Here is a 27,518-nt window from a genome sequence, read left to right on the forward strand (position 1 = left end):
AGCAAATTTCTCTCCTCTTCTTATCTCATCTTGTTACCTTCATATTTCAAATGAGTAGGAACAGTTCATATTAATTGAACATTTAAACATTTTTCTTGGAAGGAAAATTATTCTGATTTGGACCATATAACAATTTACCTTTAGCAATGAATTTTGCAATAACTCTGAACATTTAGGAGTATGCAAATTCTACATTTCCCTTCTTTTAAAAAAACTTTGTTAACGGTGGAGAAAACATATATGACATCTTTCAAGATCTGTAGTTGGAAAAAACCATTCTCTACTTTGCAAAGCCTCAGCTATGCCCATACTGTGTGAATGCAGCATGGAGCTAGTGTGTGAGTGATCAAGCTGCAGGAACAGTTTCTATGGAAACAATATTCAGAGTACTTAAAGTTTAGCAGAAAAATATGAAAAATTAAAACACAATCACATTGGGAGTAATGGGCGGATGGAGATAAAAAAGTTATCTTGCTGCCTTTTTAAACTTCTGCAGGCTTCCAGATGGTAGGAAATGCTTTGTTCTTCCCTCCAGCCCATCTGTTGTTCTTTAGTGTAACTGACATCACCACAACTACTGCAACCATTAAAGCATCACCATATAAAAATGGCAAAATTTAGAACGTATTGCATAGTTTTATGGAAAGAAGATTACAAGAATCAAAGTTATAGTTTGTTGACAGATTTGCTATTTTATTTTTTATTTTTTGGTGTGTGTGGCGTACTGGTATGATAGAAGTAATGCCCAGGAATGATGTACTCTAAGATTAGAACAAATTTCCCTTATTTGACGTGGTGTAGAAAAATTTTCATGATTTACAATTAAACGTAGGGATTTCTTTATGTATCATTGAAATGAATTACTTTTAAGTAAAGGATATAGTGTATGTGATCCACTAAACCTATGCATTTGTTTTATTTCTTTTTTCCCCAGACTATTAGTCTTTGCCAGAAATGGATATGTGTGTTACTGTTTTCTACACAAAGATTACTTTAAAGAAAATAGTTATAATAATAATTATTTGTGCCAGTTTCAGTCCAGCAAATATATAATTTTTGTAGTTAAAAAAATTTAAAATAGTTAAGCAAAATAAAATTCTATTTAAATAACATAAAATATTATAAAATAATTTTTATTTATTGGTGTCTGCCTAAAGGCAGATCTCATAAATTTTATTTGTTGTTTTTTTGCCACTTTTATCAAACAGAATTTGTGTTTGCTAGAATAGAATTTAGATAGTGAATTCTTTACTCTTATCAACAAATTCATATCCTTGGAGTAACTTTGGATTGATTATTCATCTTAATTCTTTCCTTTTTTACTCCTTAATTACTTATGTCTAAAAACTAGTCTTTATGAAAAGTTAAATGAAGTTTTGTTAAAATTAGAATAATTCTTGTCTAGGTTACTTTTGCCCATTTTTAAGTGCTATAATTTAAAAATACTTTAGAAAAATCAAGCAATAGTTATGTGTTGCTTTTAAGGAGATTCTTGTCACCTTTCTTGTGTTATTCCCCCCCAATACATATCTTTCTTCCAGCTTGTATATATTTCATGAGAATTCATATTTATTTTGAAAAAATCTTTCAAGATTATGTCACATTTGAGTTCAGGAAATCCAATTTTGACTAGAAGTATTGCTTTACCTTTAGCAATATGAAAATGAATTAATACAGTACCTTGAGTTTTGGCAAACTCATCTTTAAGCCATTTGAACCTCCCAAGTGATACTCAAATATGTAGTGAAATTCACTAGCTCCTAGAAGCCCAGTGAGTCTACAATGTTTGGTTTCTTAAGAACAAGCTAAACTGAATAGCAGTATTAGGTGAGTTTCATTCAGAATGCCATGTAGCACGGAAACAAGTCATTTGTCTTCCAGTGTGAATTCTAATAGGTCTTAGTTCCCCAATCTAGGCTCTTTCTGTGGCCAGGACTGGGGTCCTATGATGTGTAGTCTTTAGGGACACTTTAGTTTCAAGTCTGGGGAGAATACCTTCTCCAGCTGAGATCTTTCTCCAGGGAGTTGGCTTACAGAATGGGCATCTCAGAGACTAGAATAGTGGTTATTAGGGGTGAGGGAGATGGAGAGATTCTGGTCAAATGGCACAAGGCTTCAGTTATAAGATTAATCAGCTCTGGGGATCTAATGCACAGCATGGTGACTATAGTTAATAATACTGTGTTGTATACTTGAAATTTGCTAAGAGAGTAGACCTTAAGCATTCTTATCACACACACACACACACACAATGGCAACCATGTAAGGTGATGTATGTGTTAAATCTGGTTGTGATAATCATTTCATGAAGTGTATGTATGTCAAATCATCCCATTGTATACTTTAAATATATACAATTTTATTTGTCAATTATACTTCAATAAAACTGAAAAAAAAAAGAATGGGCATTTCTTCTTTTCACATAGGGACCACCCTGTTCGATTTCTTCAAGCGTGGCAGTGAGTTGGTATTCAATGAATGTTGGTTGAATGACTGACTGACTGAAGGGATTAATGAAGCAATTGAAAACAAGTGACTCACTTAGAAGGGTCAAAGGCATACTGCTTCACAGCCTGAACACTTTGCCTATGGGAAATTTAAAAAGTATTTAGTTTGGCTGCTTAAAAATTTTTTTTGACCATAATGCATTTGTTATAGGAGTGGATGAAAACTATGGCCTGAAAAAAGTGTTTTCAATTTTGTGGGAATTTAATTTAGTCTCAGTAATCCTGTCTTCTCTTCTGTGGATGATGGGAATTTGTTTATGGAACATTTATTTGTTTGTTGAGGTCAAACATTTTATTAACCTTTTGTATTCTGTCAGACATAGATGAATAACTCATGAAGAGTCTTAGATCCATATTTCATGAAGGGCATAATGCGATTTGAATTCCTTATATGCATAGTTATTTATTATGCTAATGAGTATGCTTGTACTGTTAACTTTAGGTTGTAGAAAAGAAATTTTAAAAGAATTATGTTTTTATTGGCATTGACTTTATTTTATGTCAGCAGTCATGAGTTCATGTATTTTTATGTACAAAGTGTCTCATACCACTTCATAGAAAGTGTATTTAGTGTTGTATGAAAGGAGAGAAGGTTAGCACTCCCCTTGACAAGGATGGAAGAGGCCTTCCGGCCTAACAACACACATATGGTTAAGAAAGCATATTTAATTATCTTCTAATGGATTATGTCAAAATTTCTTTCTCTTACATATTTTACATGGAAATATTTTATATTCTTATCAAACTCAGATACATATGTATCAGGACTGGCCACTTGAAATATATAATTATAAGAGAGTGAAAATAGAACGGGTTATACCAACAAAAATTTTTTGATAATCAGAAATTACACAACACTCTGATGCTCTTTGGGAGAAACCTCAGGGGTTTTTTTCTTTAAAAAAATTCAACTTTATTGAGGTATAATTTACATATAATTAAATTCACCCACTGTAAGTGTTCATTGAGTTTTTTAATTTTTAATTTTTTCTTCCAGTTTTCTTGAGATATAATTGACATAGGGCATTGTGTAAGTTTAAGGTGTATAGCATAATGATTTGACTCACATCTATCATGAAATGATTATCACAATAAGTTTAGTGAACATCCATCATCTTATATGCATACAAAATTAAAGAAATAGAAAATATTTTTCTTGTGATGACAATTCTTAGGCTTTACTCTCTTAACTTTCATATAAAACATAGAGCAGTGCTCATTATATTTGTCTTGTACATTACATCTGCAGTACTTATTTATCTTATAACTGGAAGTTTGTACCTTTTGACTTTTTTCATCCAATGATGAAATAGGCAAGCAAAGGACTCATGGGCAAAAGAAAAAGGGGATCTGTAATTTGTTACAAGAGAGGAGATGAGTCAATGTAGGTCAGAGTATATTTCTACCTAGGCACTGAACAACTTCATACCTTATAATGCAAACTTCTATTGTTTCTATTGAAATATTGTTTATATTTTTATTTTTTATTTTCTTGGCCATGCTGCGTGGCATGTGGGATCTTAGTTCCCCAACGAGGGATTGAACCCTCGCCCCCTGCAGTGGAAGCACGGAGTGTTAACCACTGGACTGCCAGGGAAGCCCCTGAAATATTGTTTCTTGAGGTCACATAATATCATCTAGGAAACAGTGTTAAGTAAAGAAAATTTATAATAAAATTAACTGTCTTGTAGGATAGCAAAGACTGAGTGCAGTGTATTATCTATGTTTTTTTTCCATTTTCTCTTTTCTGTGTGTTTAAATAATATTGTGTCTTGTTTAACCAATAGATAAAAACCTGTGTCTGTAGACCACTGGGCCATTGTGATTCATATACTTTTAATTTCTGTAATTATTAATGAGTAATATACTTAATCACCCCCAATAGCTTCTTTTATTCTCTGTTAAATACATCACCTTCTGTTTCTGGAAGACTTAAGTTTTTTCCTATATGAAGAGATTGAACAAAATTTTATGTGTGGCTTCAATGTAACTGCTAGAAATATTTTTATGCTACTTCATTTCTCAGTGGAGCATGAGTTACATTGCCCTAATGTTGGGGGGGTATTAAAGACATTTTCTCCCTTTCTTTCTGAGTGGCCTGAAACCTATGAACTAAAAGCACAGAAGCATCAGACTGTGAATCTTAGTTTAATACATATTTTCTTAGAAGCCACTACAGGTGAATTATTTATTCTGTATTATACGACGCTGTTTAACTTTGATCTGGCCAGCTAGTAGCAATAAGACTACTTCTAAATATCTTTCCATTTGGAGATGTCTACTATTGTCATCAACAGCAATCCCCTCCCCTCCCACACACAGAACACTTTCATTTATGTATGTATGTATATATGTATGTACGTATTTACATTTTTATCTTTCCTCCCCTTCACATTTTGTGGGATGTGTGTGGCTTTCTGGAGAGCGGAGGGAGAAAGAGGCCTTGGCTGGAGGCTGCTATTGATTTAAGGCAGTGGGCATTAATAGGCAGCATCTGCCCTCTCACTTTTAGTAATGCAGCTGACCCTTTTAGCTGTTGGATACCCGAGCTGTAAGTGGCAACTTTAATGTGATACCTTAGAGTTATGTCCTTACTAAGTAAATCATATTTAGAAGCTTTTATGTTATCATAGTCATGCTTGTTTTTAAAAAGCCTAAACATGATGAACATTAAAAATGAATTTATATTCATGAAGCAAAATTTGATTTTCTAGGTAATTACCAATTCATCTAGAAACTCAAACGGTTGCTTTTAGTGTTCATCTATGTAAATGACACAATAAAAAAAGAAAGCTATTCTGTGATACTCTGTACTTTATTTCAAATGATTTTCTTGATGATACATTTATTTTGTCTAAGGCTTTTTCAAATAGTCTCTTCTTTCCTAAGTAAGTTTGATGTAGATGGAAATAACTTAATATGTCTATTGTTAGAATGAGACCAGTATAATCTTTTACTTAGTCTTTTATTTGGGTACAACCTGAGTGGGCATATTGAATATTTGAAATATGGTTGTAGATTAAAGGATATACAGAGATGTTATGTAATCTACCTTTAAAGCAAGTAGTGTTGGGATTTGTACTTAAATGATGTTGGATCTAAAATCGAATCAAAGAAGCAGAAATTCAGAGAGGTTTGTTTCTCCCTAATTAATAAGAGAGAGAGATGAATTGCCATTGATTTTTAAGAGTAAAATTCTTAACCATGATGGAGGATTTCCCCATATTTTTCTCCTCATATCATTCTCTTAATGTTACTCATGCACAGCTTTTGTTATTTAATTTTAGGTTTGAAATGGGAAATGATCAAAAAGCATTTTTATAATGGAAGCTTAAAGATTACAGACTATATAGTTAAATTTTTAATTGTTTAAAAATGCAATAAAGTGGGCAAAATTAAGAAATATATATTTTAAAAGGACCAAAATTTCATGTGATACCTAAATTTTAAACCTTAGTTCTGCTTTTACTTCTTTTCTTTTTTGGCCACACTGTGCAGCATGTGGGCTCTTAGTTCCCCGACCAGGGATCAAACCCGTGCCCCGTGCATTGAGAGTGAGGAGTCTTAACCACTGGACTGCCAGGGAAGTCCCATTATATCCTTGTAGCTTACTTATTTTATACGTAGTAGTTTGCTCCTCTTAATCACCTACCCCATCTTGCCCCTCCCCCATTCTTCTTCCCACTGGTAACCACTAATTTGTTCTCTGTATCTGTGAGTTTGTTTCTGTTTTGTTATATTCATTCATTTGTTTTATTTTTTAGATTCCACATAAGTGGTAACATACGCTATTTGTCTTTTTTGAATTTTTGAATTTTATTTTATTTTATTTTTTATACAGCAGGTTCTTATTAGTCATCAGTTTTATACACATCGGTGTATACATGTCAATCCCAGTCTCCCAATTCATCACACCACCACCCCCACCCCACTGCCGCTTTCCCCCCTTGGTGTCCATACGTTTGTTCTCTACATCTGTGTCTCAATTTCTGCCCTGCAAACTGGTTCATCTGTACCATTTTTCTAGGTTCCACATATATGCGTTAATATACGATATTTGTTTTTCTCTTTCTGACTTACTTCACTCTGTATGACAGTCTCTAGATCCATCCACGTCTCAACAAATGACCCAGTTTCGTTCCTTTTTATGGTTGAGTAATATTCCATTGTATATATGTACCACATCTTCTTTAGCCATTCATCTGTCGATGCGCATTTAGGTTGCTTCCATGACCTGCCTATTGTAAATAGTGCTGCAGTGAACATTGGGGTGCATGTGTCTCTTTGAATTATGGTTTTCTCTGGGTATATGCCCAGTAGTGGGATTGCTGGATCATATGGTAATTCTATTTTTAGTTTTTTAAGGAACCTCCGTATTGTTCTCCATAGTGGCTGTATCTATTTACATTCCCACGAACAGTGCAAGAGGGTTCCCTTTTCTCCACACCCTCTCCAGCATTTGTTGTTTGTAGATTTTCTGATGATGCCCATTCTAACTGGTGTGAGGTGATACCTCATTGTAGTTTTGATTTGCATTTCTCTAATAATTAGTGATGTTGAGCAGCTTTTCATGTGCTTCTCGGCCATCTGTATGTCTTCTTTGGAGAAATGTCTATTTAGGTCTTCTGCCCATTTTTGGATTGGGTTGTTTATTTTTTTAATATTGAGCTGCATGAGCTGTTTATATATTTTGGAGATTAACCCTTTGTTGATTCGTTTGCAAATGTTTTCTCCCATTCTGAGGGTTGTCTTTTCGTCTTGTTTATGGTTTCCTTTGCTGTGCAAAAGGTTTGAAGTTTCATTAGGTCCCATTTGTTTACTTTTGTTTTTATTTCCATTACTCTAGGAGGTGGATCAAAAAAGATCTTGCTGTGATTTATGTCAAAGAATGTTCTTCCTGTGTTTTCCTCTAAGAGTTTGATAGTGTCCAGTCTTACATTTAGGTCTCGAATCCATTTTGAGTTTATTTTTGTGTATGGTGTTAGGGAGTGTTCTAATTTCATTCTTTTACATGTAGCTGTCCAGTTTTCCCAGCACCACTTATTGAAGAGACTGTCTTTTCGCCATTGTATATCCCTGCCTCCTTTGTCATAGATTAGTGGACCATGGGTGCGTGGGTTTATCTCTGGGCTTTCTATCTTGTTCCATTGATCTATGTTTCTGTTTTTGTGCCAGTACCATATTGTCTTGATTACTGTAGCTTTGTATTATAGTCTGAAGTCAAGGAGTCTGATTCCTCCAGCTCCATTTTTTTCCCTCAAGACTGCTTTGGCTATTTGGGGTCTTTTGTGTCTCCATACAAATTTTAAGATTTTTTATTCTAGTTCCATAAAAAATGCTATTGGTAATTTGCTAGGAATTGCACTGAATCTGTAGATTGCTTTGGGTAGTATAGTCATTTTCACAATGTTGATTCTTCCAATCCAAGAACATGGTATATCTCTCCATCTGTTGGTATCATCTTTAATTTCTTTCATCAGTGTCTTATAGCTTTCTGCATACAGGTCTTTTGTCTCCCTAGGTAGGTTTATTCCTAGGTATTTCATTCTTTTTGTTGCAATGGTAAATGGGAGTGTTTCCTTCATTTCGCTTTCAGATTTTTCATCATTAGTGTATAGGAATGCAAGAGATTTCTGTGCATTAATTTTGTATCCTGCAACTTTACCAAATTCATTGATTAGCTCTAGTAGTTTTCTGGTGGCATCTTTAGGATTCTCTATGTATAGTATCATGTCATCTGCAAACATTGACAGTTTTACTTCTTCTTTTCCAATTTGTATTCCTTTTATTTCTTTTTCTTCTCTGATTGCCATGGCTACGACTTCCAAAACTATGTTGAATAATAGTGGTGAGAGTGGACATCCTTGTCTTGTTCCTGATCTTAGAGGAAATGCTTTCAGGTTTTCACCGTTGAGAATGATGTTTGCTATGGGTTTGTCATATATGGCCTTTATTATGTTGAGGTAGGTTCCCTCTATGCCCACTTTCTGGAGAGTTTTTATCATAAATGGGTGTTGAATTTTGTCGAAAGCTTTTTCTGCATCTATCGAGATGATCATATGGTTTTAATTCTTTAATTTCTTAATATGGTGTATCACAGTGATTGACTTGCGTATATTGAAGAATCCTTGCATGCCTGGGATAAATCCCACTTGATCATGGTGTATGATCCTTTTAATGTGTTGTTGGATTCTGTTTGCTAGTATTTTGTTGAGGATTTTTGCATCTATATTCATCAGTGATATTGGTCTGTAATTTTCTTTTTTGTAGTATATTTGTCTGGTTTTGGTATCAGGGTGATGGTAGCCTCATAGAATGAGTTTGGGAGTGTTCCTTCCTCTGCAGTTTTTTGGAAGAGTTTGAGAAGGATAGGTGTTAGCTCTTCTCTAAATGTTTGATAGAATTCACCTGTGAAGCCATCTGGTCCTGGACTTTTGTTTGTTGGAAGATTTTTAATCACAGTTTCAATTTCATTACTTGTGATTGGTCTGTTCATATTTTCTGTCTCTTCCTGGTTCAGTCTCGGAAGGTTATACCTTTCTAAGAATTTGTCCATTTCTTCCAGGTTGTCCATTTTATTGGCATAGAGTTGCTTGTAGTAGTCTCTTAGGATGCTTTGTATTTCTGCTGTGTCTGTTGTAACTTCTCCTTTTTCATTTCTAATTTTATTGATTTGAGTCCTCTCCCTCTTTTTCTTGATGGGTCTGGCTAATGGTTTATCAATTTTGTTTATCTTCTCAAAGAACCAGCTTTTAGTTTTATTGATCTTTGCTATTGTTTTCTTTGTTTCTATTTCATTTATTTCTGCTCTGATCTTTATGATTTCTTTCCATCTGCTAACTTTGGGTTTTGTTTGTTCTTCTTTCTCTAGTTCCTTTAAGTGTAAGTTTAGATTGTTTATTTGAGAGTTTTCTTGTTTCTTGAGGTAGGCTTGTATAGCTATAAACTTCCCTTTTACAACTGCTTTTGCTGCATCCCATAGGTTTTGGATCATCGTGTTTTCATTGTCATTTGTCTCTAGGTATTTTTTGATTTCCTCTTTGATTTCTTAAGTGATCTCTTGGTTATTTAGTAATGTATTTTTTAGCCTCCATATGTTTGTGTTTGGTACGTTTTTTTCCCTGTAATTCATTTCTAATCTCATAGCATTGTGGTCAGAAAAGATGCTTGATATGATTTCAATTTTCTTAAATTTACTGAGGCTTGATTTGTGGCCCCAGATGTGATCTATCCTGGAGAATGTTCCATGCGCACTTGAGAAGAAAGTGTAATCTGCTGTTTTTGGATGGAATGTCCTGTAAATATCAATTAAATCTATCTGGTCTATTGTGTCATTTAAAGCTTCTGTTTCCTTATTTATTTTCATTTTGTATGATCTGTCCATTGGTGTAAGTGAGGTGTTAAAGTCCCCCAGTATTATTTTGTTACTGTCAATTTCCGCTTTTATAGCTGTTAGCAGTTGCCTTATGTATTGAGGGGCTCCTATGTTGGGTGCATATATATTTATAATTGTTATATCTTCTTCTTGGATTGATCCCTTGATCATTATGTAGTGTCCTTCCTTGTCTCTTGTAACATTCTTTATTTTAAAGTCTATTTTATCTGATATGAGTATAGCTACTCCAGCTTTCTTTTGATTTCCATTTGCATGGAATATCTTTTTCCATCCCCTCACTTTCAGTCTGTATGTGTCCCTAGGTCTGAAGTGGGTTTCTTGTAGATAGCATATATACGGGTCTTGTTTTTGTTTCCATTCAGTGAGTCTGTGTCATTTGGTTGGAGCGTTTAATCCATTCACGTTTAAGGTAATTATCGATATGTATGTTCCTATGACCATTTTCTTAATTGTTGTGGGTTTGTTTTTGTAGGTCCTTTTCTTCTCTTGTGTTTCCCACTTAGAGAAGTTCCTTTAGCATTTGTTGTAGAGCTGGTTTGGTGGTGCTTAATTCTCTTAGCTTTTGCTTGTCTGTAAAGCTTTTGATTTCTCCGTTGAATCTGAATGAGATCCTTGCCGGGTAGAGTAATCTTGGTTGTAGGTTCTTCCCTTTCATCACTTTAAGTATATCATGCCACTCCCTTCTGGCTTGTAGAGTTTCTGCTGAGAAATCAGCTGTTAACCTTATGGGAGTTCCCTTGTATGGTATTTGTTGTTTTTCCCTTGCTGCTTTCAATAATTTTTCTTTGTCTTTAATTTTTGCCAGTTTGATTACTATGTGTCTCGGCGTGTTTCTCCTTGGGTTTATCCTGTATGGGACTCTCTGCGCTTCCTGGACTTGGGTGGCTATTTCCTTTCCCATGTTAGGAAAGTTTTCGACTATAATCTCTTCAAATATTTTCTTGGGTCTTTTCTCTCTCTCTTCTCCTTCTGGGACCCCTATAATGCAAATGTTGTTGCGTTTAATGTTGTCCCAGATGTCTTTTAGGCTGTCTTCATTTCTTTTCATTCTTTTTTCTTTATTTTGTTCCGCAGCTGTGAATTCCACCATTCTGTCTTCCAGGTCACTTATCCATCTTTTGCCTCAGTTATTCTGCTATTGATTCCTTCTAGTGTAGTTTTCATTTCAGTTATTGTATTGTTCATCTCTGTTTGTTTGTTCTTTAATTCTTCTAGGTCTTTGTTAAACATTTCTTGCATCTTCTCGATCTTTGCCTCCATTCTTTTTCTGAGGTCCTGGATCACCTTCACTATCATTATTCTGAATTTTTTTCTGGAAGGTTGCCTATCTCCACTTCATTTAGTTGTTTTTCTGGGGTTTTATCTTGTTCCTTCATCTGGTACATAGCCCTCTGCCTTTTCATCTTATCTATCTTTCTGTGAATGTGGTTTTTGTTCCACAGGCTCCAGGATTGTAGTTCTTCTTGCTTCTGCTATGTGCCCTCTGGTGGGTGAGGCCATCTAAGAGGCTTGAGCAAGTTTTCTGCTTTTACTTCTTAATTACATTTCTAATTTTTCCTTGTCTTTTTGAATGTCTACATTTTCCTCCAGCCACTTCCAAGTTAAAAAAGAAAGTCTAGACTTTCTATTTCAGAAAACACTGACTTTGAAGAAAATATGTGAGTATTTAAAACATGTAGTAGGCAGAGAAATCAAGAAAAAAATTTCTGGAAATACATTGCAATGTGATTTAATCACCACACCAATAAATGTTTAAACCATACTGTTGACAAAATAGCCCAGAAAATATTATAATTAGTGACTCTTGATAGTAGCTTTCTGAACGTACCTTGGAATTGATTGGTACTTACAAGTTATAGAACTGTGGAAAATATTATATACCATATATAAAAAATACTATATCATCAGAATTTAATTTGTGACTAGATGACATTTGATAAAATTTTATTGATATTATAAACAAACGTGACACCCAATTAATTTAAAGCAATTATTATTCAGAAATTGAATTATTTGGCATGCTTTCATTTTGGGTTTGTAATTTGGTAAATCTTTAAGTTGGAATGATCACTTGCTTTGTTGAGATTATGGTAATCTAAAAAGAGCAAGATGGGACTCCTACTTAAATTAGACATCTGACCCAAACTTAGCAGTTTTCTCAGCTTGCCAGGGAAAACACTTGATGGTTTCACTACTTTCTTCCGTCATCTTGAGAGATTCTACCCCATTTTTCTCCTCCATTGACTAACCTTTGTCTTCCCAAACCTGCATTTCTTTCCAACAGGAGTGAATAAACACTCTTGGTATGTGAAGATTAAAGGTCCATGGACCCTACAGGTACCCTGAAGCAAATTTGTTCAGAATTAATTTGGTACCTCCAATTGTGATTTTTTTAGGATAGGAAACCAGATAGAATTCAACAGTGTATCTTGAATCTTAGAACTTAGTACTTTTGTTACAAACAACAGGAAAAAAAAAAGAAAAAGACCAAGTGCCAGTAACGTTTACTCTTCAAAGGAAAGTTTTTGTCTTTCTGTGCCTGGTTATCTTCAAGAGTTGCAGAATAAAAAAGAAAATTTCAGTGGAAGTATACTTCAGCCTCTGATATAGAAAAGACCTTTAAAAAGAGTCATTGTTGACATGAAAGGGAAAACATTCTGATTTTCTGGGATGTAAGCCTTAGAAAACAAGCCAGAGTAAAAGAACATGTAGAAATGAAAAACTTATGACTCCAGGAGATGACCTGTTGTGAATTATTTCAGAATTCAGTGGTTATCTCAGTTGGTTGATTTTTCTCCTATGAATCCTTGCTCCTATGAACGTACTGGGTAGGCATCAGCTCTGTTTTAGAGTTTAACAATCACTGCAACGAATATCACTGTTCTGAATACATAAACCAGTTGTTTTAGAACATACTGTAAAGTATGTACTTGTAAAGGGCAAAATGTGTCTATATGACTAAAGAATATAAAGAAGTATTTCTCTAAGAAATTGTAACTATTGATTGGTCTTTTGTCATAGGTGACTTGGCTTACAGATTTCAGAATCTAAAACTAGTAGATGCATTTTGCCAATTACACTTAGGTGATTCTGGCATCAGATATAGAAATCTGGAAGTGACAGAGGAATTAAGAAGCAGAGAAGCAAGAAGGAATAGATCCTTTCTTAGGCATATGCTTTCTACCTTTTCGTAAAATAAAGTGTGCAACAAAATATATGTTTCACAATACTACCGATGCAGCTGACTCCTGGAATTCAGTTGATTATGTTCTATTTAGGAACAGAAGCAGTTAAAAACAAGCATTTGATAATATATTTGGTAAGTTCTAGTTGGGTTGGCAAAATAGTACATTCAAAATCATGAAAGGATGCTTCTCTTTATTTTTTATTTATTTTTTAAAAAATATTTTTAAAATTAATTTTTATTGGAGTATGGTTGCTTTACAATGTTGTGTTAATTTCTGCTGTACAACAAAGTGAATCAGCTATATGTATACATATATCCCCTCTTTTTTTGGATTTCCTTCCCATTTAGGTCACCACAGAGCATTGAATAGAGTTCCCTGTGCTATACAGTAGGTTCTTATTAGTTATCTATTTTATACATAGTAGTGTATATATGTCAATTCCCATCTTCCAGTTCATCCCACCCTCCCTTCCCTCCTTGGTATCCATATACCAGATGTCTGTTCTCTACATCTAGGATGCTTCTCTTTAAACATCAAGCATAGGGCAGAATCAATTTTCTTATATCCAAACACCTTCATGTTATTGAAAACTTATTGAATAATTGGGTACCTTATAAATAGTTATCAAAGTCAGTTTTTCAATCCTCTACATTTTTACCACAGAGAACCTTCTGAAATTTCATTATTTAGAAATCTTAAGATAGCCTTCTTTTTTTTAGGAGAGATATGCTCAGTTCTCTTATTTGTTTGAAAATCTAGGCTTTGAATTGTTAATAGGAAAATAAATAGAAGAGATAGGAGAGACTAGAGCTTTAGAAGAACCTTAATCAGTTGAGTAATGTCACGGTTCAGGAATATTTTTAAAAGCCATGTTTTTACTGTTAAGATATCATGATGGTTAAAGCAGAGGACCCTGGACCACATGCTCACTAGCTTACTGACTATGAGACCTTGGGCAAGGTATTTAAATTCTCTGTGCCTCAGACCCTCTTTCTGTAAAATGGGGCACAGAGACTTTAAATACCTACCACGTGGGGTTGTTATGAGGATTGAATAAGTTAATACAAGTACTAATAGCACTACTATATATGTTTTAGCCAACACTATTATTAGATTTGGTGCATTTGCCAATTTGCTTACTTTGACGATTGTTTTCCTTAGAGAGCCTATAACTCTCTAGTTATTGAATTAAATTCTTTGCAGGAATACAGTTGTCTCTGAATTATATCTCTCTTAGAAGATTGGGCCCAAGATAGGAAAGCTAGGCAAAACAGATATTTCCTGGTAAATATTATGTAATGGGTCACTGAGTCAGCAACATCATTTAGTGCCCACATGTGTTCAGAGTTTTGTTTTAGCCTCTTCTGTTTGCTGGATTGCATCAAGTTCAAACAGTTCAAATCACAGGGATTTGGAAATTGTGTTTCTTAGAGGAATTTGATTCAGGAAGGCAGCTCGTTATGGTTTCTAAGATCAAGGACTTGAACTGGAGTCCACATGGAATCCATGTTGAACTGGTACCTTGACGCAGTACAAAGGAACAAGTCGTACTTTTCTTTTTCTACCTATTGAACCAGTACCATAATCAGCCTGGAAAAAAATACTTTGCTTCATGGTTTAAATAACAGTCAGCAGTCTTTTATTGTTGTTGATACCTAGAGAAAATTTGGAAGATGGTTATCTGTATAGTGCTGCCAAATATATTGTTATTATGCAGACCCTGCAGGCAGCAGCTGCAGTTGTTTTCCAAAGGACATGCAACCAATCTAGCTATCGTGCACCCAGCTTTAGTATTGCTGGCTGTATTTGGTCTTTTTATTCACAGATGCATGCATACTAACTAACACTTTTAGTCACAGTGTTAAAATTGAAGGATGGGTGCTATATTTTGATGGTCCTTATCTTCTCTTTCATCTGTTCTTGGTTTTAGTTCTTAATTACTGCTATTATTCTTGGGCATTTCTGATCACAAGCATACATTCAATTTCTATCTAATATATCCTTTGTTTTTGGTTCAGGGCAGTTATGTAAGTATATGATGTACTGAAATGATTTGCTTTGACTTGACCCAATTAGAGTTTACTTTAAGTCTTGAGCCGGCTGAAATAAGATTCAGCTGATTTATGCCACTATTTTTTTTCCAGTAATGTTGACTGGAGCAGAACCACTTACTGTGCTAATGCTCACTTCTAAAATGTACAGGCTTATTTACATAGCCTGAAAAAAGTATCCATACTAGTTGCATTTTAATCTTGTGGTAGGCAAAGTAGCATATTGTAAAAGGTATAGTTTGCCTCTTTGACATGGTTTTCTGGTATGAAACTTGATGTATTAAATATTAATCAAAATAAGACGTGAGATGGATATATTTATTCCAGAATTATAATCATGTGGTCAATTTTATACCATACCTGTGAAGCAGATAGTGGTAATCAATAATAATAATGATAAAAATAATAATTATTTAATATTTATTAAGCCTTTACTTTGTACCAGGCACTTGGGTTAAGCTCTTTACATTAAATAATTCACACCAAACAACAATTTTTGAAGCAAGTGCTAGTATTACTTTTTAATTTTACAGATGAGATAACAGAGGCTTAGAGATGTTAGCATACTCTCCAAAGCCACACAGTTTTGAAGCAGGGATCCAGTTCCAATTGTTTCTGACTTTGGAGTCTGAGCTCTTAGTGTCTGTTCTATTTTTACTACCTTCCATGTTATATATTGGCATGCAGTTATATAGATCAGGGTCTTGGCGGCAAATAGATTGCACACTCAAATGGGCTAATTGATAGAGGAGTTATGAACAAGAGTAAGAGATAATAACAAGGGATGAAGAAGAGATGGTGAGGCTAGCAACAGTGGGAAATATTATCATCCCTATATATGAAGGGACAAAAGAAGGGATTGGTTACTGGATCTTGAAGAGAGGGCCATCTGACAGCCCCTGTTGTCTTAGGTTGAGGGACATAACCAAGCTTGGTGACCTAGCAGGGAAGGAGCTGAGGAAATAAATACCCTGACCGCATTTTCCTCCCTCTCTCCAGTCTCTTGCCAGTGATCCTCATTGGCTGAACTCAACTGGAAGCCAGAGGAAAAGAGATCCTTTGATGCAGTGATGAGCTTCTTCTGGCACACAGCAGGTTGGAAACAGATAAAAAGTTTGCAGGGCAAACAGAAAATATCCAGTTCACAGATGCACTACCAAGAAAATAGTTTCTCAATGTCAAAGCATTAGTGAGGCCAGGATTTTCTACTTAGGTCTCTAATCATTTGACCTGCTTATTCTTAATTTTAATTTTTTATTTTGACTTCTTAATTATAGATTTCAGAAACAGCATGCATTTGTAGGGAGAATGTAGACCAAGATTCTTTCCTTGAAATTGCCAAGGTTACGTTTAGGATTTTGAACAAATTAACTTTGGATATGTCTCAACTGTTTTCTTCTTTAAAATATGAATAACAATATCAGTACTGTTCTAGGTAGATACAATAAATGTTCATGAAATAGTTATAAAATTTGGACATTTAATAACATATACGTATGTCTACATTTTTACCTTTTTTACTAGTCTTCTTCCTTTCCAAATCCTTAAGTGTTTATCTGAGATCATTTTTCTTCTCCCTAAAAAACACCCTTTACTGTTTCTTTGAGTATGGGTCTGCTGGTAAGTTTTTCAATTTGTTTTTGTCTGAAATGAAATGATTTCTTTATCTATGTTCATTTTTGAAGGGTATTTTTGCTGGGCATAGAATTCTAGATTAGCAGTTATTTTCTTTCAACACTTTGAAAATATCAGTCCATTAGTCATCTGGTTTCTGTAGTTACTATTGAGAAGCTAGCTGTGTTGTTCTAACTATTACTCCTTTGAAGGTAGTCTGTCCTTTTCTAGTTGCTTTCAAGATTTTTCTCACTTTGATTTTCAGAAATTTTACTATAATAGGCTTAATGTTATTAATTTATTCACAACTTGCTTCTTTCCAAAACACTTATTTCAAGAGGATGCAAAAGGTTGGAGTGTTAAGTAATTGTTATTTTTTAAAAATAAAATTAATAAAAAAACTGATAGCTAATGAGGGCTGATGTAGATAAGTTAACAGGTTCCTCTTTTAAGTACTTTTACATATTTCTTCTTAACATTGCTTCTTTTTTCCAGCTTTATTGAGGTATAATTGACAAATAAAACTGTATATATTTAAGGTGTACCATGTGATGGTTTGATATATGTTTACATTTTGAAATGATTACCATAAGCTAATTAACACATTCATTATCTCACATAGATACCATTTGTGAGTGTGTGTGTGTTAACATTGCTTCCTTTTTGGGAAAAAAAAAAATTAATTAATTAATTTTTGGCTGCATTGGGTCCTCGCTGCTGTGCGCGGGCTTTCTTTAGTTGCGGTGAGTGGGGGCTACTCTTCATTGCGGTGCGCGGGCTTCTCATTGCAGTGGCTTCTCTTCTTGCGGAGCATGGGCTCTAGGCACACGGGCTTCAGTAGTTGTGGCACGCGGGCTCTAGAGCACAGGCTCAGTAGTTGTGGTGCATGGGCTTAGTTGCTCCGCGGCATGTGGGATCTTCCCGGACCAGGGCTCAAACCTGTGTCCCCTGCACTGGCAGGTGGATTCTTAACCACTGTGCCACCAGGGAAGCCCAACGTTGCTTCTTAACAGAAGAATGATGGTAGTGCAGGAAGTCAGGTAAGGTCAAAGAGAATCTGACAAGGTTCCCTCTTTCCCTTATCTAATGCCAGGAATGTAGAAGAAGAGAAGGAAAAGATAGACTTACGTCAATTCAGAAGTATTATACAAAGTGAAGGATCTTGAAAATAGTAGAAGATTGTTTATTGCAAAAAACAAATTATTTTGCCCAATGAATTGTCAGTCTATAGTGAAGGCTGTCATGCTACTGAAACATTTTTCCTTACATACACCAAATTCATATCATATTAGCATCAACAAAATCTCCCATAGTCAATTCTGTTACTCAGGACAAGAAAATGTAGAAAAAGGAAAACAAGAAATTTTATGATGTAAAATGTAAGAGTCTTTTTATAATCATTAAATTGTATTGGAGTAAAAATGATGAAATGCTTTTCTTTTGATAGTAATCTTAAAAAGTTTGTATACTAAGTCCTGTAAACCAGATATTTGAGTTATTGGATTGATATTGTACAATGGAAAATATCTGAAGCATTCTGATTTCTTGAAAGGTTATGCTGTGAAAAATTTGTTTTGCAAGAGTAGATGTACAAAAAGCATATGTCGTTGTTATTACCTAGAATCCAATAAAAGATAGCTTTTGCAAATTATTACCACATGTGTGTAGGAGTTGCTTTCACAGTTAAGTTTTTTTAAAAAAATTAATTAATTAATTAATTTTATTTTTTGGCTGCGTTGGGTCTTCGTTGCTGCGTGTGGGCTTTCTCTAGTTGCGGTGAGCGGGGGCTACATTTCCTTGCGGTGCACGGAAGGAAGGGCTACACTTCTCATTGCGGTGGCTTCTTGTGTTGTGGAGCATGGGCTCTAGGCACGCGGGCTTCAGTAGTTGTGGCACGTGGGCTCAGTAGTTGTGGCTCACGGGCTCTAGAGTGCAGGCTCAATAGTTGTGGCACACGGGCTTAGTTGCTCCACAGCATGTGGGATCTTCCTGGACCAGGGCTCGAACCCGTGTCCCCTGCATTGGCAGGCAGATTCTTAACCACTGCACCACCAGGGAAGTCCAGTTAGGTTATTTTAGATAGCAGAATAATTTGTTTTACATTTTAAGCATTGAAATGCCCCTTTAAGTTCTGTTTTCCTGTGACTCCAGCATGATATATAATAGAAATAGCACAGAATAAAATATTTTGGCAAGTAATTGAAATAGCAAATTCTGTGGGTAGTCTATTGAATGAAATAATGATATTTGCAGGGGCATTGTATGAGTGCAGTATCTGTGAGAAGTCTTCTCCCAAAGCTACTAAATTCAAGACTTATGTCCTTAAACCATATAATTAAAAAGAAGAAGAATATAAAGCAATTGACAAAGCAAAGAATGACCAGCAATTCATTGGTGACTGCAATATAGTATAATTTTCAACTTTTAACTTGCAACCTATATTTGCTTTTAAAGTATCACTTAGCTGTGCACATGCAGCCACAAAATTAGGATTTTTTTCTCCTTGTGGTCTGTATTTACTGAATTTTAAAGTTATGGCAAAATTATGAAGTCATTTGAACCCTAAGGGAATTTACAGTCTGCAATCATAGTAGAAGCAGAAGTATTAGTAACCATAAAGAAGGCCATTCTCATTTCCCACTTAGAGGTCATATGCCTTGTGTGATCTATTACAATTGATGGCTTATCATAGGCCATCTAGAATTTTCAAAAAATTGCTTGGGACTTCCCTGGTAGCACAGTGGTTAAGAATCCTCCTGGACACGGGTTCGATCCCTGGTCCGGGAAAATCCTACATGCCGCAGATCAACTAAGCCCGTGTGCTACAACTACTGAGCCTGTGCTCTAGAGCCCGTGAGCCACAAATACTGAGACTGCGTGCCACAACTACTGAAGCCTGCGCGCCTAGAGCCTGTGCTTCGCAACAAGAGAAGCCACCGCAATGAGAAGCCCACACATTGCAACGAAGAGTAGCCCCTACTCACCGCAACTAGAGAAATCCCGCACGCAGCAATGAAGACCCAACACAGCCAAAAATAAATAAAATCAAATCAATAAATTAAAAAAATTCCTTATTAGTACTGAAATGTGTTTAAAAGTTGGCTGTCAGTTTATAAGTACAATCTTTGCCTTACATACTGCACTTTTGGTATATTTGTTACTAGTGATTACTCGGTTGTAGGGGCTGATGGACACTGAGGAGTATTTTGCTTTTATAAGTTAAAGGTGTTACTAACTTGGACTAAGTTCTAATAGATTTAGATTATTTGTTTATCATTAAGTATCATTGCAAATAAGTTAGTTCTGTAGGCATACAAAAAGGAGACAGATTTGTGCTGTAATGAAACCGTTTGATACTATTCAAATTATGTATTTTGTTGCAATAGCGTCACTTTATACTCTACCAAAATGAAGTTGTAAAACAAACCAATTGCTAGACATTGTTAGCAGGTCTGCAAAATGGCCTCAATCACTGAAGGAAGCAAAAGTCAAAAGCTAGGTGGTCATGAAGTACATGTGTTCATTGGAGTAAATGATGTGTGTAGAGGGGTGCGAATTGAAGATGTACAAGTGAATAAATGTCATCTTCTGAGTGGTAAAAGGTAAGTTGGCAGGATATTGTTGTTTGGGTGCTCTCAGCAATTCAGGCAGCTAGCTGACTGTATGCTTTACAAAGACCACATTGACCACAAGGACCACATGCAGCATCTGTGGGGAAACATGGAATCAAGTTAGGAAGGACTGGAGTTGGAGGATGCAGCTCATCACAGAACCCTCTGTTCTCCCTAGAGAAGAAAATTAAAGCCAGAAATAAGGTTAAGCTGCCTAAAGGGACTGGTGAAAGGAAATTTAGAGGTTGATTTGTCAAGATTAGCCTAAACTTTCAGGTAGGAGTAAAGTAGGTCAGAAAATAGACATCAGTGAGTTTCTGAAATTCTTTGTTTTAACTGGATTGTTCTGCAGAATTATCATTGCTAAGGTGTCTAATCATAAGATTCGGTTGTTCGCTAAAGGTCTGATGTTTGGTAGCTTGAGTTTATAGAGCTATAGGAAAACACCATTCACCACAATTCTGAAGTTAGGAATTGTCCTTATCTCCTGAACTTTGTGCCACACTGATTCTCCATCTCAATCAGTTGACAGTATTTCTAAATTATGGTAGCAGTTTTCAAGAGATAAATAGATCTCTTCTTGGTATTTTGAAAATGCAAGCCCCAATCACTACTTTATGAGGGATTTTTAAAAAATAGACTTAATACTTATTACGTCCTCAATCCTGACATAGTTTCTATAGGGGAAATCAGAAGACTACATCTCTGACCTGTGACCTTTTAAGAGACACCAACCATACATGTATGGGGGAAAAAAGAAAGCATTTTTAAAGCAACATAAAAGCAAGCATTATATTAGTTGGTGTAGATTGTATATAAGTAGTAGTTGTTCTTTGGCACAATGAAAAGAATGTGAGTTTTGGAATCAGAGAGAGCTTGGTCCATTTACTAGTTAAGAAACCTTGAGCTAATCTTGTCACTTCTCTGAGACTGAATTTCCTTACCTGCAAAATGGAAGTGACAATATTGAGGGCTTAGACTTGTGGCTTTTAGTTTTGGCGGCTTTAGAATCACTGGAGCATGGGGTCTTTAAATAACACTCATTTCGGACCCCAGAAGGACTAGGTATAGGTGATTTTTTAGAAGATTCCCCCAGGTGATTCTAATGTACTGCTAGGATTGAGAATCATTGGCCTAGAGTAAGGTAGTGACGAATGAATTCAAGAATTTGGAGGACTTAAAATCGTAACAGAGTTGAGCTAGAAGGGGCATTAGATCAACTGGTTTAACTGCTTCATTTTGCAAATGAGGACACTAAGAAGCAAATAAGTCATCTGATTCGGTGACTTTTTATGCAGAGGCGTGAAGTAGAGAAAGAATTATGGTCATTTCTGTAACATGGTGTTGAGGTTAATTGCACTGATATTGAAAGAGATGGAAAGGTTGGAAAAGGGACCAGGTTTATGAGAAAGAAAAGTTTAGTTTTCACTATATTGAATTTAAGGCAACTGATGTACATAGATGGAAATAAATGTGTGTGAAAGTTTTTTTTTTTTTAACATCTTTATTGGAGTATAATTGCTCCACAATGGTGTGTTAGTTTATGCTGTACAACAAAGTAAATCAGCTATACATATACATATATTCCCATTTCTCCTCCCTCTTGCGTCTCCCTCCCTCCCACCCTCCCTATCCCACCCCTCTAGGTGGACACAAAGCACCGAGCTGTCTCCCTGTGCCATGTGGCTGCCTCCCACTAGCTATCTATTTTACATTTGGTAGTGTATATATGTCCATGCCACTCTCTCACTTCATCCCAGCTTACCCTTCCCCCTCCCTGTGTCCTCAAGTACGTTCTCAATGTCTGTGTCTTTATTCCTGTCCTGCCCTAAGGTTCTTCAGAACCAATTTTTTTCTTTTTTTTTTAGAGGCCATATATATGTGTTAGCATACGGTATTTGTTTTTCTCTTTCTGACTTCACTCTGTATGACAGACTCTAGGTCCATCCACCTCACTACAAATAACTCAATTTTGTTTCTTTTTATGGCTGAGTAATATTCCATTGTATGTATGTGCCACATCTTCTTTATCCATTCATTTGTCGATGGACACTTAGGTTGCTTCCATGTCCTGGCTATCGTAAATAGAGCTGCAATGAACACTGTGGTACATGACTCTTTTTGAATTATGGTTTTCTCAGGGTATATGCCCAGTAGTGGGATTGCTGGGTGGTATGGTAGTTCTATTTTTAGTTTTTTAAGGGACCTCCATACTGTTCTCCATAGTGGCTGTATCAATTTACATTCCCACTAACAGTGCAAGAGGGTTCAGATTATTGTTTGTAGATTTTTTGATGATGGCCATTCTGACTGGTGTGAGGTGATACCTCATTGTAGTTTTGATTTGCATTTCTCTAATGATTAGTGATGTTGAGCATCCTTTCATGTGTTTGTTGGCAATCTGTATATCTTCTTTGGAGAAATGTCTATTTAGGTCTTCTGCCCATTTTTGGATTGGGTTGTTTGTTTTTTTGATATTCAGCTGCATGAGCTGCTTGTATGTTTTGGAGATTAATCCTTTGTCAGTTCCTTCATTTGCAAATATTTTCTCCCATTCTGAGGGCTGTCTTTTCGTCTTGTTTATGGTTTCCTTTGCTGTGCAAAAGCTTTGAAGCTTCATTAGGTCCCATTTGTTTATCTTTGTTTTTATTTCCATTACTCTAGGAGGTGGATCAAAAAAGATCTTGCTGTGATTTTTGTCATAGAGTGTTTTCCCTATGTTTTCCTCTAAGAGTTTTATAGTGTCCGGTCTTACATTTAGGTCTCTAATTCATTTTGAGTTTATTTTTGTGTATGGTGTTAGGGGGCATTCTAATTTCATTCTTTTACATGTAGCTGTCCAGTTTTCCCAGCACTACTTATTGAAGAGACTGTCTTTTCTCCATTGTATATCCTTGCCTCCTTTGTCATAGATTAGTGGACCATAGGTGTGTGGGTTTATCTCTGGGCTTGCTATCTTGTTCCATTGATCTATGTTTCTGTTTTTGTGCCAGTACCATATTGTCTTGATTACTGTAGCTTTGTAGTATAGTCTGAAGTCAGGGAGTCTGATTCCTCCAGCTCCGTTATTTTCCCTCAAGTCTGCTTTGGCTATTCGGGGTCTTTTGTGTCTCCATACAAATTTTAAGATTTTTTGTTCTAGTTCCGTAAAAAATGCCATTGGTAATTTGATAGGGATTGCATTGAATCTGTAGATTGCTTTGGGTAGTATAGTCATTTTCACAATATTTATTCTTCCAATCCAAGAACATGGTATATCTCTCCATCTGTTGGTATCATCTTTAATTTCTTTCATCAGTGTCTTATAGCTTTCTGCATACAGGTCTTTTGTCTCCCTAGGTAGGTTTATTCCTAGGTATTTTATTCTTTTTGTTGCAATGGTAAATGGGAGTGTTTCCTTCATTTCGCTTTCAGATTTTTCATCATTAGTGTATAGGAATGCAAGAGGTTTCTGTGCATTAATTTTGTATCCTGCTACATTACCAAATTCATTGATTAGCGCTAGTAGTTTTCTGGTATCATCTTTAGGATTCTCTCTATATAGTATCATGTCTTCTGCAAACAGTGACAGCTTTACTTCTTCTTTTCCGATTTGGATTCCTTTTATTTCTTTTTCTTCTCTGACTGCTGTGGCTAAAACTTCCAAAACTGTGTTGAATAGTAGTGGTGAGAGTGGGCAACCTTGTCTTGTTCCTGATCTTAGTGGAAATGGTTTCAGTTTTTCACTGTTGAGAACGATGTTGGCTGTGGGTTTGTCATATATGGCCTTTATTATGTTGAGGTAAGTTCCCTCTCTGCCTACTTTCTGGAGGATTTTTATGAAAAATGGGTGTTGAATTTTGTTGAAAGCTTTTTCTGCATCTATTGAGATGACCATATGGTTTTTATCCTTCAATTTGTTAACATGGTGTATCACATTGATTGATTTTCTTATATCGAAGAATCCTTGCAGTCCTGGGATAAACCCCACTTGATCATGGTGTATGATCCCTTTAATGTGCTGTTGGATTCTGTTTGCTAGTATTTTGTTGAGGATTTTTGCATCTCTGTTCATCAGTGATATTGGTCTGTAGTTTTCTTTTTTTGTAGTATCTTTGTCTTGTTTTGGTATCAGGGTGATAGTGACCTCATAGAATGAGTTTGGGAGTGTTCCTCCCTCTGCTAGATCTTGGAAGAGTTTGAGAAGGATAGGTGTTAGCTCTTCTTTAATGTTTGATAGAATTTGCCTGTGAAGCCATCTCGTCCTGGACTTTGTTGGAAGATTTTTAATCACAGTTTCAATTTCAGTGCTTGTGATTGGTCTGTTTATATTTTCTGTTTCTTCCTGGTTCAGTCTCGGAAGGTTGTGCTTTTCTAAGAATTTGTCCATTTCTTCCAGGTTGTCCATTTTATTGGCATAGAGTTGCTTGTAGTAATCTCTCATGATCCTTTGTATTTCTGGCAGTGTCAGTTGTTACTTCTCCTTTTGCATTTCTAATTTTATTGATTTGAGTCTTCTCCCTTTTTTTCTTGATGAGTCTGGCTAATGGTTTATCAATTTTGTTTATCTTCTTAAAGAACCAGCTGTTAGTGTTATTGATCTTTGCTATTGTTTCCTTCATTTCTTTTTCATTTATTTCTGATCTGATCTTTATTATTTCTTTCCTTCTGCTAACTTTGGGTTTTTTTTGTTCTTCTTTCTCTAATTGCTTTAGGTGTAAGGTTAGCTTGTTTATTTTAGATGTTTCTTGTTTCTTGAGGTAAAATTGTTGCTATACACTTCCCTCTTAGAACTGCTTTTGCTGCATCCCATAGGTTTTTGGTCGTCATGTTTTCATTGTCATTTGTTTCTAGGTATTTTTTGATTTCCTCTTTGATTTCTTCAGTGATCTCTTGGTTATTTAGTAGCGTATTGTTTAGCCTCCATGTGTTTGTATTTTTTACAGTTTTTTTCCTGTAACTGATACCTAGTCTTGTAGTGTTGTGGTCAGAAAAGATACTCGATACAATTTCAATTTTCTTAAATTTACAAGGCTTGATTTGTGACCCAAGATATGATCTATCCTGGAGAATGTTCCATGAGCTGTGAGAAGAAAGTGTATTCTGTTGTTTTTGAATGGAATGTCCTATAAATATCAGTTAAGTTCATCTTGTTTAATGTGTCATTTAAAGCTTGTGTTTCCTTATTTATTTTCATTTTGGATGATCCATCTATTGGTGAAAGTGGGGTGTTAAAGTCGCCTACTATTATTCTGTTACTGTCGACTTCCCATTTTATAGCTGTTAGCGTTTGCATTATGTATTGAGGTGGTACTATGTTGGGTGCATAAATATTTAGAATCATTATATCTTCATCTTGGATTGATCACTTGATCATTATGTATTGTCCTTCTTTGTCTCTTGTAATAGTCTTTATTTTAAAGTCTCTTTTTTCTGATATGAGAATTGCTCCTCCAGCTTTCTTTTGATTTCCATTTGCATGGAATATCTCTTTCCATCCCCTCACTTTCAGTCTGTATGAGTCCCTGGGTCTGAAGTGGGTCTCTTGTAGACAGCATAGATACGGGTTTTGTTTTTGTATCCATTCAGCCAGTCTATGTGTTTTGGTTGGAGCATTTAATCCATTTACATTTAAGGTAGTTATTGATATGTATGTTTGTATTACCTTTTTCTTAATTGTTTTGGGTTTGTTATTGTAGGTCTTTCCCTTCTCTTGTGTTTCCTGCTTAGAGAAGTTCCTTTAGCATTTGTTGTAAAGCTGGTTTGGTGGTGCTGAATTTTCTTAGCTTTTGCTTGTCTGTAAAGGTTTTAATTTCTCCATCGAATCTAAATGAGATCCTTGCTGGGTGGAGTAATCTTGGTTTCAGGTTTTTCCCTTTCATCACTTTAGTTATGCCCTGCCACTCCCTTCTGGCTTGCAGAGTTTCTGCTGAAAGATCAGCTGTTAACCTTATGGGGATTCCCTTGTATGTTATTTGTTGATTTTCCCTTGCTGCTTTTAATATTTTTTCTTTGTATTTAATTTTTTATAGTTTGATTAATAGGTGTCTTGGTGTTTCTCCTTGGATTTATCTTGTATGGGACTCTGTGTGCTTCCTGGACTTGATTGACTATTTTCTTTCCCAAATTACGAAGTTTTCAACTATAATCTCTTCAAATGTTTTCTCAGTCTCTTATCTTTTTCTCTTCTTCTTCTGGGACCCCTATAATTCTAATGTTGGTGCACTTAGTGTTGTCCCAGACGTCTCTGAGCCTGTCCTCAATTCTTTTCATTCTTTTTTCTTTATTCTGTCTGTGGTAGTTATTTCCACTATTTTATCTTCCAGGTCACTTATCCGTTCTTCTGCCTCAGTTATTCTGCAATTGAGTCCTTCCAGAGAATGTTTAATTTCATTTCTTGTGTTATTCATCATTGTTTGTTTGCTCTTTAGTTCTTCTAGGTCCTTGTTAAACGTTTTTTTATATTCTTTGTTCTATTTCCAAGATTTTGGATCATCTTTACTATCATTACTCTGAATTCTTTTTCAGGTAGACTGCCTATTTCCTCTTCATTTGTTTGGTTTGGTGGGTATTTACCTTGCTCCTTCATCTGATGTGTATTTCTCTGTCTTGTCATTTTGCTTAACTTACTGTGTTTGGGGTCTCCTTTTCGCAGGCTGCAGGTTTGTAGTTCCCATTGTTTTTGGTGTCTGCCTCCAGTGTGTAAGGTTGGTTCAGTGGGTTGTGTATGCTTCCTGGTGGAGGGGACTGGTGCCTGTGTTCTAGGGGATGAAGCTGGATCTTGTCTTTCTGGTGAGCAGGACCGCGTCCAGTTGTGTTTTGGGCTGTCTGTGAACTTGTTATGATTTTAGGTAGCCTCTCTGCTAATGGCTGGGGTTGTATTCCTGTCTTGCTAGTTGTTTGGCATAGGGTGTCCTGCACTGGAGCTTGCTGGTTGTTGAGTGGAGCTGGGTCTTAGCATTGAGATGGAGATCTCTGGTAGACTTTTCACCATTTGATATCATGTGGGGCCGGGAGGTCTTTGTTGGCCCAATGTCCTGAACTCGGCTTTCCCACCTCAGAGGCTCAGGCCTGACCCCCGGCCGGAGCACTAAGACCTTGTCAGCCACTCGGCTCAGAAGAAAAGGGAGAAAAGAAAGAAAGAAGGAAACAAACAAAAAAGTTATTAAAAT

The 27,518-nt window shown here is 35.7% G+C and overlaps 1 protein-coding gene and 1 non-coding gene across 5 annotated transcripts in view; both read left to right on the forward strand.

The window, feature by feature from the left end:
• BBS9 (Bardet-Biedl syndrome 9) overlaps window positions 1-27,518 on the forward strand; it is a 466,187-nt gene that overhangs the window by 143,189 nt on the left and 295,480 nt on the right. The window lies entirely within an intron of this gene.
• Window positions 3,078-3,208, forward strand: LOC133097077 (U6atac minor spliceosomal RNA). Its single transcript, XR_009701952.1, has one exon. It is a non-coding gene; the product is annotated as a U6atac minor spliceosomal RNA (small nuclear RNA).

This window comes from Eubalaena glacialis, chromosome 8, assembly GCF_028564815.1.
Source record: "Eubalaena glacialis isolate mEubGla1 chromosome 8, mEubGla1.1.hap2.+ XY, whole genome shotgun sequence".
In the NCBI taxonomy this organism is placed as follows: Eukaryota; Metazoa; Chordata; class Mammalia; order Artiodactyla; family Balaenidae; genus Eubalaena; species Eubalaena glacialis.